The sequence below is a fragment of the Euprymna scolopes genome, chromosome 46 (genome assembly GCF_053919585.1).
Source record: "Euprymna scolopes isolate OS-2025 chromosome 46, ASM5391958v1, whole genome shotgun sequence".
NCBI classification, from domain to species: Eukaryota; Metazoa; Mollusca; class Cephalopoda; order Sepiida; family Sepiolidae; genus Euprymna; species Euprymna scolopes.
Window position 1 is genome coordinate 90000926 of NC_136527.1, and position 16480 is coordinate 90017405.

General features: G+C 31.2%; 1 protein-coding gene across 1 annotated transcript in view; it reads right to left on the minus strand.

Moving 5' to 3' along the window:
- LOC145270179 (uncharacterized) overlaps positions 1-11249 on the minus strand; it is a 179457-nt gene extending 168208 nt beyond the window's left edge. The window contains exon 1 of the mRNA XM_080125806.1: positions 11083-11249. The gene's annotated coding sequence lies outside the window, so the exon portion shown is untranslated. The remainder of the gene's footprint in view (positions 1-11082) is intronic.
- Positions 11250-16480: the final 5231 nt, after the last annotated feature.

Sequence of the window (16480 nt, forward strand, 5' to 3'; positions counted from 1 at the left end):
TAAGATTTGGGGCAAAGAAACATGTAAACAAAGGGCAAATAACTCCTTTCTTACAATAAGAGAAATTAAGAAATTAATCGCTAATAAAAAATAAATAAAAATTCAAACAATATATATATATATATATATATATATATATATATATATATTAATTTTCAGAATGTGAGAGAGTATATATATTTCCATAGCAAAACACCGTCGCAGCCCAGCAGAAAAAAAAATAAATAAAAATTCAAACAATATATATATATATATATATATATATATTAATTTTCAGAATGTGAGAGAGTATATATATTTCCATAGCCAAACACCATCGCAGCCCAGCAGAAAAAAATAAAAATTCAAACAATATATATATATATATATATTAATTTTCAGAATGTGAGAGAGTATATATATTTCCATAGCCAAACACCGTCGCAGCCCAGCAGAAAAAAAAAAAAAATAAAAATTCAAACAATATATATATATATATATATATATATATTAATTTTCAGAATGTGAGAGAGTATATATATTTCCATAGCCAAACACCGTCGCAGCCCAGCAGAAAAAAAAAATAAATAAAAATTCAAACAATATATATATATATATATATTAATTTTCAGAATGTGAGAGAGTATATATATTTCCATAGCCAAACACCGTCGCAGCCCAGCAGAAAAAAAAAAATAAATAAAAATTCAAACAATATATATATATATATATATATATATATATTAATTTTCAGAATGTGAGAGAGTATATATATTTCCATAGCCAAACACCGTCGCAGCCCAGCAGAAAAAAAAAATAAATAAAAATTCAAACAATATATATATATATATATATTAATTTTCAGAATGTGAGAGAGTATATATATTTCCATAGCCAAACACCGTCGCAGCCCAGCAGAAAAAAAAAATAAATAAAAATTCAAACAATATATATATATATATATATTAATTTTCAGAATGTGAGAGAGTATATATATTTCCATAGCCAAACACCGTCGCAGCCCAGCAGAAAAAAAAAAAAAAATAAAAATTCAAACAATATATATATATATATATATATATATATTAATTTTCAGAATGTGAGAGAGTATATATATTTCCATAGCCAAACACCGTCGCAGCCCAGCAGAAAAAAAAAAATAAATAAAAATTCAAACAATATATATATATATATATTAATTTTCAGAATGTGAGAGAGTATATATATTTCCATAGCCAAACACCGTCGCAGCCCAGCAGAAAAAAAAAATAAATAAAAATTCAAACAATATATATATATATATATATATATATATTAATTTTCAGAATGTGAGAGAGTATATATATTTCCATAGCCAAACACCGTCGCAGCCCAGCAGAAAAAAAAAAAAAATAAAAATTCAAACAATATATATATATATATATATATATATATTAATTTTCAGAATGTGAGAGAGTATATATATTTCCATAGCCAAACACCGTCGCAGCCCAGCAGAAAAAAAAAATAAATAAAAATTCAAACAATATATATATATATATATATTAATTTTCAGAATGTGAGAGAGTATATATATTTCCATAGCCAAACACCGTCGCAGCCCAGCAGAAAAAAAAAAAAAAATAAAAATTCAAACAATATATATATATATATATATATATATATTAATTTTCAGAATGTGAGAGAGTATATATATTTCCATAGCCAAACACCGTCGCAGCCCAGCAGAAAAAAAAAAATAAATAAAAATTCAAACAATATATATATATATATATTAATTTTCAGAATGTGAGAGAGTATATATATTTCCATAGCCAAACACCGTCGCAGCCCAGCAGAAAAAAAAATAAATAAAAATTCAAACAATATATATATATATATATATATATATATTAATTTTCAGAATGTGAGAGAGTATATATATTTCCATAGCCAAACACCGTCGCAGCCCAGCAGAAAAAAAAAAATAAATAAAAATTCAAACAATATATATATATATATATATATATATATTAATTTTCAGAATGTGAGAGAGTATATATATTTCCATAGCCAAACACCGTCGCAGCCCAGCAGAAAAAAAAAAATAAATAAAAATTCAAACAATATATATATATATATATATTAATTTTCAGAATGTGAGAGAGTATATATATTTCCATAGCCAAACACCGTCGCAGCCCAGCAGAAAAAAAAAAATAAATAAAAATTCAAACAATATATATATATATATATATATATATATTAATTTTCAGAATGTGAGAGAGTATATATATTTCCATAGCCAAACACCGTCGCAGCCCAGCAGAAAAAAAAAAATAAATAAAAATTCAAACAATATATATATATATATATATTAATTTTCAGAATGTGAGAGAGTATATATATTTCCATAGCCAAACACCGTCGCAGCCCAGCAGAAAAAAAAAAAATAAATAAAAATTCAAACAATATATATATATATATATATATATATATTAATTTTCAGAATGTGAGAGAGTATATATATTTCCATAGCCAAACACCGTCGCAGCCCAGCAGAAAAAAAAAAATAAATAAAAATTCAAACAATATATATATATATATATATATATATATTAATTTTCAGAATGTGAGAGAGTATATATATTTCCATAGCCAAACACCGTCGCAGCCCAGCAGAAAAAAAAAAATAAATAAAAATTCAAACAATATATATATATATATATATTAATTTTCAGAATGTGAGAGAGTATATATATTTCCATAGCCAAACACCGTCGCAGCCCAGCAGAAAAAAAAAAATAAATAAAAATTCAAACAATATATATATATATATATATATATATATTAATTTTCAGAATGTGAGAGAGTATATATATTTCCATAGCCAAACACCGTCGCAGCCCAGCAGAAAAAAAAAAATAAATAAAAATTCAAACAATATATATATATATATATATATATATATTAATTTTCAGAATGTGAGAGAGTATATATATTTCCATAGCCAAACACCGTCGCAGCCCAGCAGAAAAAAAAAAATAAATAAAAATTCAAACAATATATATATATATATATATTAATTTTCAGAATGTGAGAGAGTATATATATTTCCATAGCCAAACACCGTCGCAGCCCAGCAGAAAAAAAAAATAAATAAAAATTCAAACAATATATATATATATATATATTAATTTTCAGAATGTGAGAGAGTATATATATTTCCATAGCCAAACACCGTCGCAGCCCAGCAGAAAAAAAAAAATAAATAAAAATTCAAACAATATATATATATATATATATTAATTTTCAGAATGTGAGAGAGTATATATATTTCCATAGCCAAACACCGTCGCAGCCCAGCAGAAAAAAAAAAATAAATAAAAATTCAAACAATATATATATATATATATATATATATATTAATTTTCAGAATGTGAGAGAGTATATATATTTCCATAGCCAAACACCGTCGCAGCCCAGCAGAAAAAAAAAAATAAATAAAAATTCAAACAATATATATATATATATATATATATATATTAATTTTCAGAATGTGAGAGAGTATATATATTTCCATAGCCAAACACCGTCGCAGCCCAGCAGAAAAAAAAAATAAATAAAAATTCAAACAATATATATATATATATATATATATATATATATATATATATATATATATATTAATTTTCAGAATGTGAGAGAGTATATATATTTCCATAGCCAAACACCGTCGCAGCCCAGCAGAAAAAAAAAATAAATAAAAATTCAAACAATATATATATATATATATATATATATATTAATTTTCAGAATGTGAGAGAGTATATATATTTCCATAGCCAAACACCGTCGCAGCCCAGCAGAAAAAAAAAATAAATAAAAATTCAAACAATATATATATATATATATATATATATATATATATATATATATTAATTTTCAGAATGTGAGAGAGTATATATATTTCCATAGCCAAACACCGTCGCAGCCCAGCAGAAAAAAAAAATAAATAAAAATTCAAACAATATATATATATATATATATATATATATTAATTTTCAGAATGTGAGAGAGTATATATATTTCCATAGCCAAACACCGTCGCAGCCCAGCAGAAAAAAAAAAATAAATAAAAATTCAAACAATATATATATATATATATATATATATATTAATTTTCAGAATGTGAGAGAGTATATATATTTCCATAGCCAAACACCGTCGCAGCCCAGCAGAAAAAAAAAAATAAATAAAAATTCAAACAATATATATATATATATATATATATATATTAATTTTCAGAATGTGAGAGAGTATATATATTTCCATAGCCAAACACCGTCGCAGCCCAGCAGAAAAAAAAAAATAAATAAAAATTCAAACAATATATATATATATATATATTAATTTTCAGAATGTGAGAGAGTATATATATTTCCATAGCCAAACACCGTCGCAGCCCAGCAGAAAAAAAAAATAAATAAAAATTCAAACAATATATATATATATATATATTAATTTTCAGAATGTGAGAGAGTATATATATTTCCATAGCCAAACACCGTCGCAGCCCAGCAGAAAAAAAAAAATAAATAAAAATTCAAACAATATATATATATATATATATTAATTTTCAGAATGTGAGAGAGTATATATATTTCCATAGCCAAACACCGTCGCAGCCCAGCAGAAAAAAAAAAATAAATAAAAATTCAAACAATATATATATATATATATATATATATATTAATTTTCAGAATGTGAGAGAGTATATATATTTCCATAGCCAAACACCGTCGCAGCCCAGCAGAAAAAAAAAAATAAATAAAAATTCAAACAATATATATATATATATATATATATATATTAATTTTCAGAATGTGAGAGAGTATATATATTTCCATAGCCAAACACCGTCGCAGCCCAGCAGAAAAAAAAAATAAATAAAAATTCAAACAATATATATATATATATATATATATATATATATATATATATATATATATTAATTTTCAGAATGTGAGAGAGTATATATATTTCCATAGCCAAACACCGTCGCAGCCCAGCAGAAAAAAAAAATAAATAAAAATTCAAACAATATATATATATATATATATATATATATTAATTTTCAGAATGTGAGAGAGTATATATATTTCCATAGCCAAACACCGTCGCAGCCCAGCAGAAAAAAAAAATAAATAAAAATTCAAACAATATATATATATATATATATATATATATATATATATATATTAATTTTCAGAATGTGAGAGAGTATATATATTTCCATAGCCAAACACCGTCGCAGCCCAGCAGAAAAAAAAAATAAATAAAAATTCAAACAATATATATATATATATATATATATATATTAATTTTCAGAATGTGAGAGAGTATATATATTTCCATAGCCAAACACCGTCGCAGCCCAGCAGAAAAAAAAAAATAAATAAAAATTCAAACAATATATATATATATATATATTAATTTTCAGAATGTGAGAGAGTATATATATTTCCATAGCCAAACACCGTCGCAGCCCAGCAGAAAAAAAAATAAATAAAAATTCAAACAATATATATATATATATATATTAATTTTCAGAATGTGAGAGAGTATATATATTTCCATAGCCAAACACCGTCGCAGCCCAGCAGAAAAAAAAAATAAATAAAAATTCAAACAATATATATATATATATATTAATTTTCAGAATGTGAGAGAGTATATATATTTCCATAGCCAAACACCGTCACAGCCCAGCAGAAAAAAAAAATAAATAAAAATTCAAACAATATATATATATATATATTAATTTTCAGAATGTGAGAGATTATATATATTTCCATAGCCAAACACCGTCGCAGCCCAGCAGAAAAAAAAATAAATAAAAATTCAAACAATATATATATATATATATATATATATATATATATTAATTTTCAGAATGTGAGAGAGTATATATATTTCCATAGCCAAACACCGTCGCAGCCCAGCAGAAAAAAAATAAATAAAAATTCAAACAATATATATATATATATATATATATATATTAATTTTCAGAATGTGAGAGAGTATATATATTTCCATAGCCAAACACCATCGCAGCCCAGCAGAAAAAAATAAAAATTCAAACAATATATATATATATATATATATTAATTTTCAGAATGTGAGAGATTATATATATTTCCATAGCCAAACACCGTCGCAGCCCAGCAGAAAAAAAAATAAATAAAAATTCAAACAATATATATATATATTAATTTTCAGAATGTGAGAGATTATATATATTTCCATAGCCAAACACTGTCGCAGCTTAGCAGAAAAAAAAGACATAATAACAATAGGTATACTGTTTATGCATATGTTAAACACCTCCTACCCCCCACACACAATGAGACAAAAATGTCATAGATCAGTATGCAACAAAATGTCAAAGTACATTTTCAGAGAATAACATTTCTGGACCGTTTTTAATAAAAGTCTTGTCTTATAAAAAAAAAAATTAATCATTTAAGAAACTTTTGTGCATTTCATTACGTTATCATAAAATGTTTATATGTAATTCATTATGTTATCAGCAGTTGCCATTTCTGCACATGCATATTTATTTTTGTATTATTTTTGCGCATACAGAAATGGCCACAACTGTTAACATAAGGAATTACATTTCTTAATATTTGGAAAACTGTTTGCTTGCAGAAAATTTAAATGCAGTCCAAATGAGAAACAAACAAACAAACAAAAACAAACTTTCAGGCAGTCCAAATGAGAAAAAAAAAAAAAATCATCACTAGGTGGCCAGGATCACTTACCTATATAATTTTAACATAAAATGAGCACTCACGCTCATTTTATGTTAAATTTATATAGGTAAGTGATCCCCTCCCCACTTTTTGAAAATTTAATTTCTTTATATCATGGAAACTATTTTTCTGCACCCATTTTAAATGCTTTTTCGTTTTCAGTAGCCCTGAAAACCTGTATAATCATGATTGTAAAAGGTTGTTTTTTTTTGAGTTGGAAAGAATCTTGACATTGACTGTCTTTTTTTTTTTAATTAAATTGTTAGGTGAAAGTACAGAATAGTTATAAAACACCCTTCCTTCCCCATGTTAAGAATGGTTGGCGCTTCTACATTATTGGGACGAGATTTCAGAAATCATGAAACTGAATTTCAAATGAAAACAATGCTCTCCTCATATTTTTAAGATGATTATATCCAAAAATTACGAAAATCGATAGGTTGAAAATTATTTATTATAGAAAATAAAAATAGAATTTGACGAAAACGATCGTAAGACACAGGAGAGTCCAAAAGACAATTAATTTTCCATTTTGATTTAAACAAGGTGGCGGCAGTTTTTCACCTGCTAATACGGTTAAAGTTTGTTTTTTTTCTTTTTAATAATTAAGTAAAATTCAGGTAATTTCGGCTGCATAATTTGTGATTGAATTTAGGAAAACTCGTCTCCGGAAAACTCATACCCGGAAAACTCGACCCCGGGAAACTCGTACCCTTTTGCTATGTAGGAAAACTGGTCCCTTATTGATAAATATCGATTGAAAATACAGTTTATGACCGTTCTTGAAGAAGATATTGTCTTTAAAAGAGAATACACACCCCATAATATTTTTAAAAAATATTTTTACTTGTTTACTGTTGTTTTAAAAAAATTAAATTGATTTGTCTAAGCGTTCGTTTTCTACCTAACTTCAAAAGTTTTTGGTGGTTCAACTTATTTTAAAGTGTTTATTTAGTTTTTAAAAAAAAACAAGTAATGTAGAGTGTTACTTTTGTACAAAAAATGTCCGACATGAAATAATCACATCTAAGGAGTCTCGATAATCACTCAAAAATAGAAAATTCAAGAAAATACTGATGTGGATATAGTTTTAAAATGAGCCCCCCCCCCACGGATAATACATTTGTATATTTTTAGGTAATGTCCAAGATCACTGCTCGGGAAAAAATCAAGCTACCGGACGTGGATACGGTTGATTATGTAATGAAGCCGAACGAAAGACGCGAAAAACGAAACCATATATTTCTAAAAAAAAAAAAACTTTAGTTTTTAACATTTCTTGTGTTATTACGAAACAAACAACAACAAAAAAAAAACACTTCTTGTATTATCAAATAATAAAACAAATATTTTATTTAGAAAAATTGGTAGTTCACGGGGAACGTGGGCCCTGGTGTTTTTATTTAATCATTATTCCTTCAAAGCGCATACGCAAAAGGTTTTCTTTGGTTTATTTAATCACGAAAACTTTTTGAAGGTACTATTTGAGGCCAAAAAAAAAAAAAGGGAGGGTATACACATTATTTGAATATGTATGAAAAATAATTTAACAAAAAAATAATATTTAGTGGAGAAAATAATAAAAATTAAATTAAATTAAATAAAAATAAAATAAAAACAAGCACGAAATAAAATTACGAATCAAATTTACCCAAAGAAAAAAAACTAAAAAAAATAAAATAAATTCACACGCGATTAAAAATAAAGTCTGGGATATATACGAAGAAAGTGAAAGAAAATGCTTTGCGGAAGCAATCATTAAAAAAATAATACGTTTGCTTTTAAATAAATGTTTTTATAATTATATATTGATACATTTTGATACAATAAATGATTTATAATTATATATTGATACATTTTGATACAATAAATGTTTTTACAATTATATATTGATACATTTTGATACAATAAATGTTTTTATAATTGTATATTGATACATTTTGATACAATAAATGTTTTTATAATTATATATTGATACATTTTGATACAATAAATGTTTTTATAATTATATATTGATACATTTTTTTACAATAAATGTTTTTATAATTATATATTGATACATTTTGATACAATAAATGTTTTTATAATTATATATTGATACATTTTGATACAATAAATGTTTTTAAAATTATATATTGATATATTTTGATACAATAAATGTTTTTATAATTATATATTGATACATTTTGATACAATAAATGTTTTTATAATTATATATTGATACATTTTGATACAATAAATGTTTTTATAATTATATATTGATACATTTTGATACAATAAATGTTTTTATAATTATATATTGATACATTTTGATACAATAAATGTTTTTATAATTGTATATTGATACATTTTGATACAATAAATGTTTTTATAATTATATATTGATACATTTTGATACAATAAATGTTTTTATAATTATATATTGATACATTTTGATACAATAAATGTTTTTATAATTATATATTGATACATTTTGATACAATAAATGTTTTTATAATTGTATATTGATACATTTTGATACAATAAATGTTTTTATAATTATATATTGATACATTTTGATACAATAAATGTTTTTATAATTATATATTGATACATTTTGATACAATAAATGTTTTTACAATTATATATTGATACATTTTGATACAATAAATGTTTTTATAATTATATATTGATACATTTTGATACAATAAATGTTTTTATAATTATATATTGATACATTTTTATACAATAAATGTTTTTAAAATTATATATTGATATATTTTGATACAATAAATGTTTTTATAATTATATATCGATACATTTTGATACAATAAATGTTTTTACAATTATATATTGATACATTTAGATACAATAAATGTTTGGGTTTCAAATATTTTTCTGTTCGGAAAAAAATCTTGTTTGTTACTTATTTGCTACGTTATTTGACCAAAAAGAAATTGGAGTTATCGCCCTCTAACAATAGCCGCCGTCTGCATACTGCACAAGTGCCCCCGTAATGACTTTTAAACGATACCCTCCCCATGTTAAGAATGGCTTTTGAAATAACATTATCATTTCAGCGCGGTACCAAAATCACATAAGACCGTGTTTCCTTTTTTTGTTGTTTTGTAATAACACAAGAATTCTTTAAACTGAATTAATTCTTCTAAATAAAATAATTGCTGTGGGTTTGTATTACTGTACACATAGATTCGAAAAAGTTGTCAAAAAACAAATATATAACAAATAAATGTTATCAAAGGCAAGATAGGTTACTTTTCTACCTAACTGGACATATTTTTCGTGTTTTTATTCAATGTAACATGTTTATTCAGAAAATTCAAGATGGCGCCTCAATCAATCTTTAACACGGTAAGTTTGGGAAAAGGTGTTATAAATAAAAAAACAGACAAAATACTATTAAAAACCCGCCGAATATATGTCAACCTATGTAATGGTAACATATATTGAGCGAGTTTTAACAGTATTTTATCCAGTTTTTTTATTTATAACACCTTTTCCCAAACTTACCGTGTTAAAGAGAGAGTCGGTCGCCATCTTTAATTTTCCAATACATCGGTAAACACTGTATGGCTTTCGAGCTGAATAAACATGTTACATTGAATAAAAACACGAAAAATATATCCAGTTTGGCAGAAAAGTAACTTATCTTGCCTTTGATAACATTTATTTGTTATATATTTGTTTTTTGATAACTTTTTTGAATCTATGTGTACAGTAATACAAACCCACAGCAATTATTTTATTTAGAAGAATTAATTCAGTTTAAAGAATTTTTTAAATAAATATTTGGTTTTGTTTTTCGTATCTTGACTCCGTGATCAAGTTTATTTTTTTAAAACAAGAGGTAAAAATAATTTAAAATATTATGAGATGTGTATTCTCTTTTAAAGACAATATCTTCTTTAAGAACGCTCATAAAATGTGTTTTCAATCGATATTTATCAATAAGGGACCAGTTTTCCTACCTAGGAAAAAGGGGGGGGAATTTTTCGGGTACGAGTTTTCCGGGCATCTTATGATTTATTAGAATTGACAAAAAAATCAGTAGAAACCATTTTTTTTTGTTGTTGTTGTCTGAAAACTTCATTTATCAATTACAAAATCTCGTCCCAATAGTGCAGAAGTGCGGAATGGTTTTCTAAATAATAATGTTATTATTTCAGCGTGGTCAGTATTCTGCAGAAATATAAAAACCAAACATAAAAGTTAAAAACTAGAGTGGACAACTGGACTGGACAACATCCATTGTTTTGAAATAATTTTGGACAAAATGAATTTTGAATTACGCCGAGATCATACTTACCTTTTATATATATATATATACACAAACACCTTTTACCTATTTTCCTTCGGGGGTAAAATAAAAAAAAACGATAAAATGTTAATTTAAAAAACAGAAAGAATTTAAAATTCAATTTCTGTTCAATTCAATTAAATTAATTCGGTTTTCTTTCGGAACAAAAAAAAAGATGGCGTCGTCAAGGGAGATAACTCATTATTTTACTTAGCGTAAAACAATGGCGTAAATAACTTCAGAAAATAACTTTTGGTATTATTGTAGGTTCACACCCGCCACAAAAGTACTTCTTAAACAAAAAATAAAAACGAGATTCTACTTTTTAAGGCAATTATATGTGAACAAACTGAAACACTTACTGGAAAACAAAAACAATAATAGAAAAAAACAACGATTTATTTACTTGGTTTCCATCTTAACATTTCCCTTTAAAATGACGACTTTGAAAGGTTTTTCCGGTATGCTGAAAAGGTATATCGCATTTAAATTTTCTGCAAACAAGTAGCTTTCCGAATATTAAGAAATGTAATTCCTTGTGATAAAAGTGCGCGTACAATAATGGCCACCACTTATAACATAAATAATGACGTTGCTTAATATCTGGAAAAACTACTTGTTTGCGGAAGTTTTAAATGCGATATTCGTTTTTAGAATAAAACCTATCAAAGTCGTCATTTTAAAAGGAAATATTAAGGTAGAAACCAAGTAAAAATTTACCCATTAAATCTAAAATGATCCCCCCTCCCCATTCCCGGGCTATGCTAGTGCTTTAGGGCAGTTAACTAAATGTTTTCATTTTTGCTTTAATAGACAAATCCTGTGCGAATCTAACTTTTCAGGCGATAAAAAACGGTTTTACCACCTTGCAAATCAAATTACGTTAATATTCTTTTTAAAAAACTCATTTTCACCTCAAGGTTGAATGTAAGGGGCGACTATTTGAGATCGTGCCTTGTGTCTAATCAAGGACTGTGGAGAGTTGAATAGTGAGATGTCTGTTCACATTATAAATTAAAGCACTTTTTTTTTACATGAGAGTCACCACTACCAAGACCCGGAGGCCACTCGAGGATAAGAGTTACTAGGTGTACAGTAGTCAATGGGACAATAATAGTAATGCAGATTTGGTAAATTTGTTAACTTAAGTGGAACGGCTCATCAAGAACTTGTTTACGTTGGACTTGAAGATGACCACATTGTAGTCAGCTATAAGCAGGTAAACGGAAGAGAGCTCCACAGGCATGCAGTTCTAAGAAAGAAACTTTGTTCATGGAATCTATGTTTAGGTTTAGGCACAGATAAAGAGTGGGGGAGATTATTGATAGTGTTTTCAGCTAGATGAGTGTTTCTCGTGAACGTTTGGTGAGGGGGGACCATAGATTGGAGCTCAGACGAGCACTTGCCATGAAAATAACGGTAAGGCAAAGACAGGCTCGAACGTCTCTTCTGTAGGAAAGAGGTTGCAGGGAAGAGAAAACAATTCCCCCCACTCTTTATCTGTGCCTAAACCTAAACGTAGATTCCATGAACAAAGCTTCTTTCTTAGAAGTGCACGCCTGTGGAACTGTCTTCTGTTTTCCTGCTTTCCAGCAGACTACAATCTGACTGTCTTCAAGTCCAACGTAAACAAGTTTTTGATGAGCTGTTCCACTTAAGTTAACAAATTTACCAAATTTCCATTACTAACGATTACTATATTGTCCAATTGACTACTGTACACTCTTAACCCTTATCTTCGAGTGGTCTCTGGGCCTTGGTAAGTGGTTATGCCTACGTAAAAGAAGAAAAAAAAGATACAATATGGGGTTTACATTAATGGGGAAACATACCTTCACTCTGGTTGATGTTGCATTGGCGGATCCTTGGAAAAAAAACCCTGCAATATGAAGATTCTTTAAACATTGAAGCCAGAGGAGATTACTTCAAAGGGGACTAGAATTTCATGTGTGTAATATCATTAAAAAAGTTTCTTTCTTAGAACTGCACCCCTGTGGAATTGTCTTCCGTTTTCCTGCTTTGCAGCTGACTACAATATGGTTGTCTTCAAGTCCAATGTAAACAAGTTCTTGATGAGCTGTTCCCCTTAAGTTAACAAATGTACCGAATTTCCATTACTAACGGTTACTATATTGTCTAATAAACTACTGTACACTCTTAACCCTTATCCTCGAGTGGTCTCTGAGCCTTGATAAATGGTGATTCCTATGTAAAAAAAAAAACAGTTGTCGGATAATATCCATCCCCACTATCCTAACCCTAACACAGTCGATCATGCTTTCCAACAGAATTGCCTCAGTCTTCAGCAGTCGTCCATGTATTACCAATGTCACATTTACATATAATTTATTAATGCTCCTCATGTTGGAAGTGATCCCATTTGTGCCAATGTGCCATTGCTCAAGTAAGGGGGTAACCGCTGACGCATCGGTTGCCCAATTTTTATTTCCCTGCAGGCAACATCTTGCATAGTGACCTGCTTCACCACATCCATAACAAGTTATCATATGTGGTGCGTTACAATCCCTTCCATGTGAGGGCCCTTACAATTATAACATTCGCCACTAAACGGTTTCCTTTCATCAACCTGTCTAGGTTCACTTTTCAATTCTTGTTTTGCAACTGTTACCACTTTTGGAGTCCATGTGGCAGTGACCACTCTGGCAGTTAAAATCAGTTCGCTAATCGGTAACTGGAGATGCAGTGCTAAGGTGTCACCTAAAGCCGTTTCACAAGTAAGTCAGATTCTACCTTTTTAGGCGACTACGTGTGAAAAGAAAGAAAAGGCTTTAAGTTTTGTTCCAAGTTCTGCAGAAGGGCAGGTCCTGTAGAATCAGCAGAAAAGAAAGTCCTGTAAAGTCAGCAGACGAGCAAGTCCCAAAAAATCACACACACACTAAAGTACTCTTAAAGCTGCAGCAGTTCACCGATCCGATTACACTGACGTCGATCCTAGAAAAAGACGCCCCCATGTTCCAAACACACTCCCTTTATCCTTCCAGCGTTCGTCCTCGGCCAATCAGCAGCCAAAGAACGGTCACGTGGGGCCCAGTGATGATCACACAATCTACAAGATGAGGACGGCTCCATTTTGGAATTTCTTTCATGTTTCGGCCATGCACGTACGCACACCGTAGGAGCGTTCCAAGGTAAGGCATGATGCGCAGACACGTGGGCGCTTCCTCCCTTCATTTTCTTCGACTCTACACCCCCCCCCCTGGTCTCAAGATCACACATGCGGCATTGCGGCCGCGGTCGTTTGATGCGGGCGCTCCTACGGAGGGGGATTAGCTGGGCTTCTTCATCTCCACCAGTGCCACCCGGGTCAGTGTCCACAGTCCTACCATCCGGCTGCACTTCATCTTCCTCCAAGCTACCTGGGTCAGTGTCCACAGTCCTACCATCCGGCTGCGCTTCATCTTCATCTTCATCCGAGCTCTCAGAAGTGGTGCTGGAGCTATCGCCATCCGTGCTGAGGTTCTCAGCCATAGGCCGGATCCACATTTCATCACTAGATGATTCATTACTTTCACTGTTCACCATTTGGTTTATATCAAGGGCGGGCCGGACATCCCTTACATGGCGTGGGACACCATCAACCAGCACAGCCTGCTCACCGATTATGCCGGTGATCCGTCCCTGTCTGAACCTGGTCGTGCATCGGTTATTGGGAGGCCTTACCCAGACGGTGTCCCCTGACTTGTACCGTCCTTGCCTCTTCTTCTGATTAGGCAGGCAGGCGTCAATGCCCTTAACACGCACTCGATAGCGATGTATCGCATTAGCAGGTGCACTTTCAGCAGTCGCGTCATCCTTTGGCGTTGTATTGTACCTATATACCGCCTCCGCAATCATGCATTGCTTCCTCGCTGCTATCCGTTTCACACTTCGGTGGCACCGCTCTGCTATACCGTTGCCACTTGGCACATACGCACACCTGTGTCTAAGCCGGGTCCCCCACTCGTCCATGAAACGCCTGAATTCCCCGCTGCAAAAGGCTGTGTCGTTGTCCGTGAGAATCTCTTCGGGTGGCCCCCGCTCGTAAAATATAGACTCTAATTGGCGGATGACACTAGCCGAGTCCTGTCTTGTTAACAGTCGCCAGATCGCAAACCTCGTCGGTCCGCAATCGATTAGTGTGAGGAAGTGCTGACCACCATAGTGGGTTATGTCCATGCCCAGCCGGCTCCAAGTCCCGTCGACTTCCAGCCGACCTTTCTGCCATTTGGTGGGAGCCGGGTCGATTGACTGGCATATTTGGCATTCCTTGACCACTGATTCTACTCTGTTTTTGGACACTGACGGGTTGGTTAAGTGTGCGAAATAATATGTCTGTCTCACTCCGGGGTGTCCAGTGTCGTGGTGTACCCTCTTGATTTCATCCGTCTCCTCAATAGAGACAGCACATAACGATCCTGGTTCGGCTTCTTTCTTCATTGCGTCGAACCACCTCTGGGGCACACGGGTGAGTTTATCTGCAAGATTGCGGGTGGAAGTGACAAGCACCGCATTCACCGATAGGTTGTACTCTTCCACCAACTTCCTTAGTGTCTCCAACCTTCGTCTGATTAGCATTTCGGTAGCCGCCTTGGTGCGCACTCTCGCTTTGCCTGTTAGTGTGTCAACTATCCAGTGGTACACGCACAGCGAATCTGTGTGTAAGCACAATTCTTTAACCTTCCACTGGAGTGCCATATTTACTCCCTTTATCGCCGCATCCAACTCCGCTAGGTTGATGTGAGCGGCATCATCCAGTGGTCGCAACCAGCAGGCGTCCTCAATCACAGACCCGTTCATCTCCAATAGTGCCCCGATCGCGAGGGAGCTCACATCCACCCACACATTTAGTCTGTCTCCCTGGACGCACCAATCTCCTTTAGCGGGGTCCTCCTGCTTGACTCTTGTGATGGTTTCTTTTACCATGCGAAGCAACAGATTGTCCACCGTCTCGTCATCCCAGCCCTTGGTAACTGCACTCGCCCTCCTCTTCATGCTGGCTGTTGCGACCTGGGTCCATCCACATACTGGCAAGTGTCCTACCAGTTTTCCACACAGGGAAAATATGGCCTGCCTCGTGAGGATATGGGGCACTTCGGGGACTGCAGTTCCGCGCCCCCACCTCAAGATCCCTCGCTCCTGTTGAACGCTCAACCCCAAAACACGAGCGCCATCCTCCAAGCATTCTAGATCCTTACAAATCAGTCCAAGTTCGGCAAGCTTAGCCCTCACACGTGATGATGGCACAACGTCTTCATTCACGTATATGTCGTCAAGGTATGCTGATGTCCCCTCTTTTACGGTCTTATCCTGTGACAATACAGTATTGACGATCGTCTTCATGATTTGGGGCGCAACGTTCAGCTCAAAGCCCAGTCGCGTGAGGCAATACCTTCTACCGGAAAACATT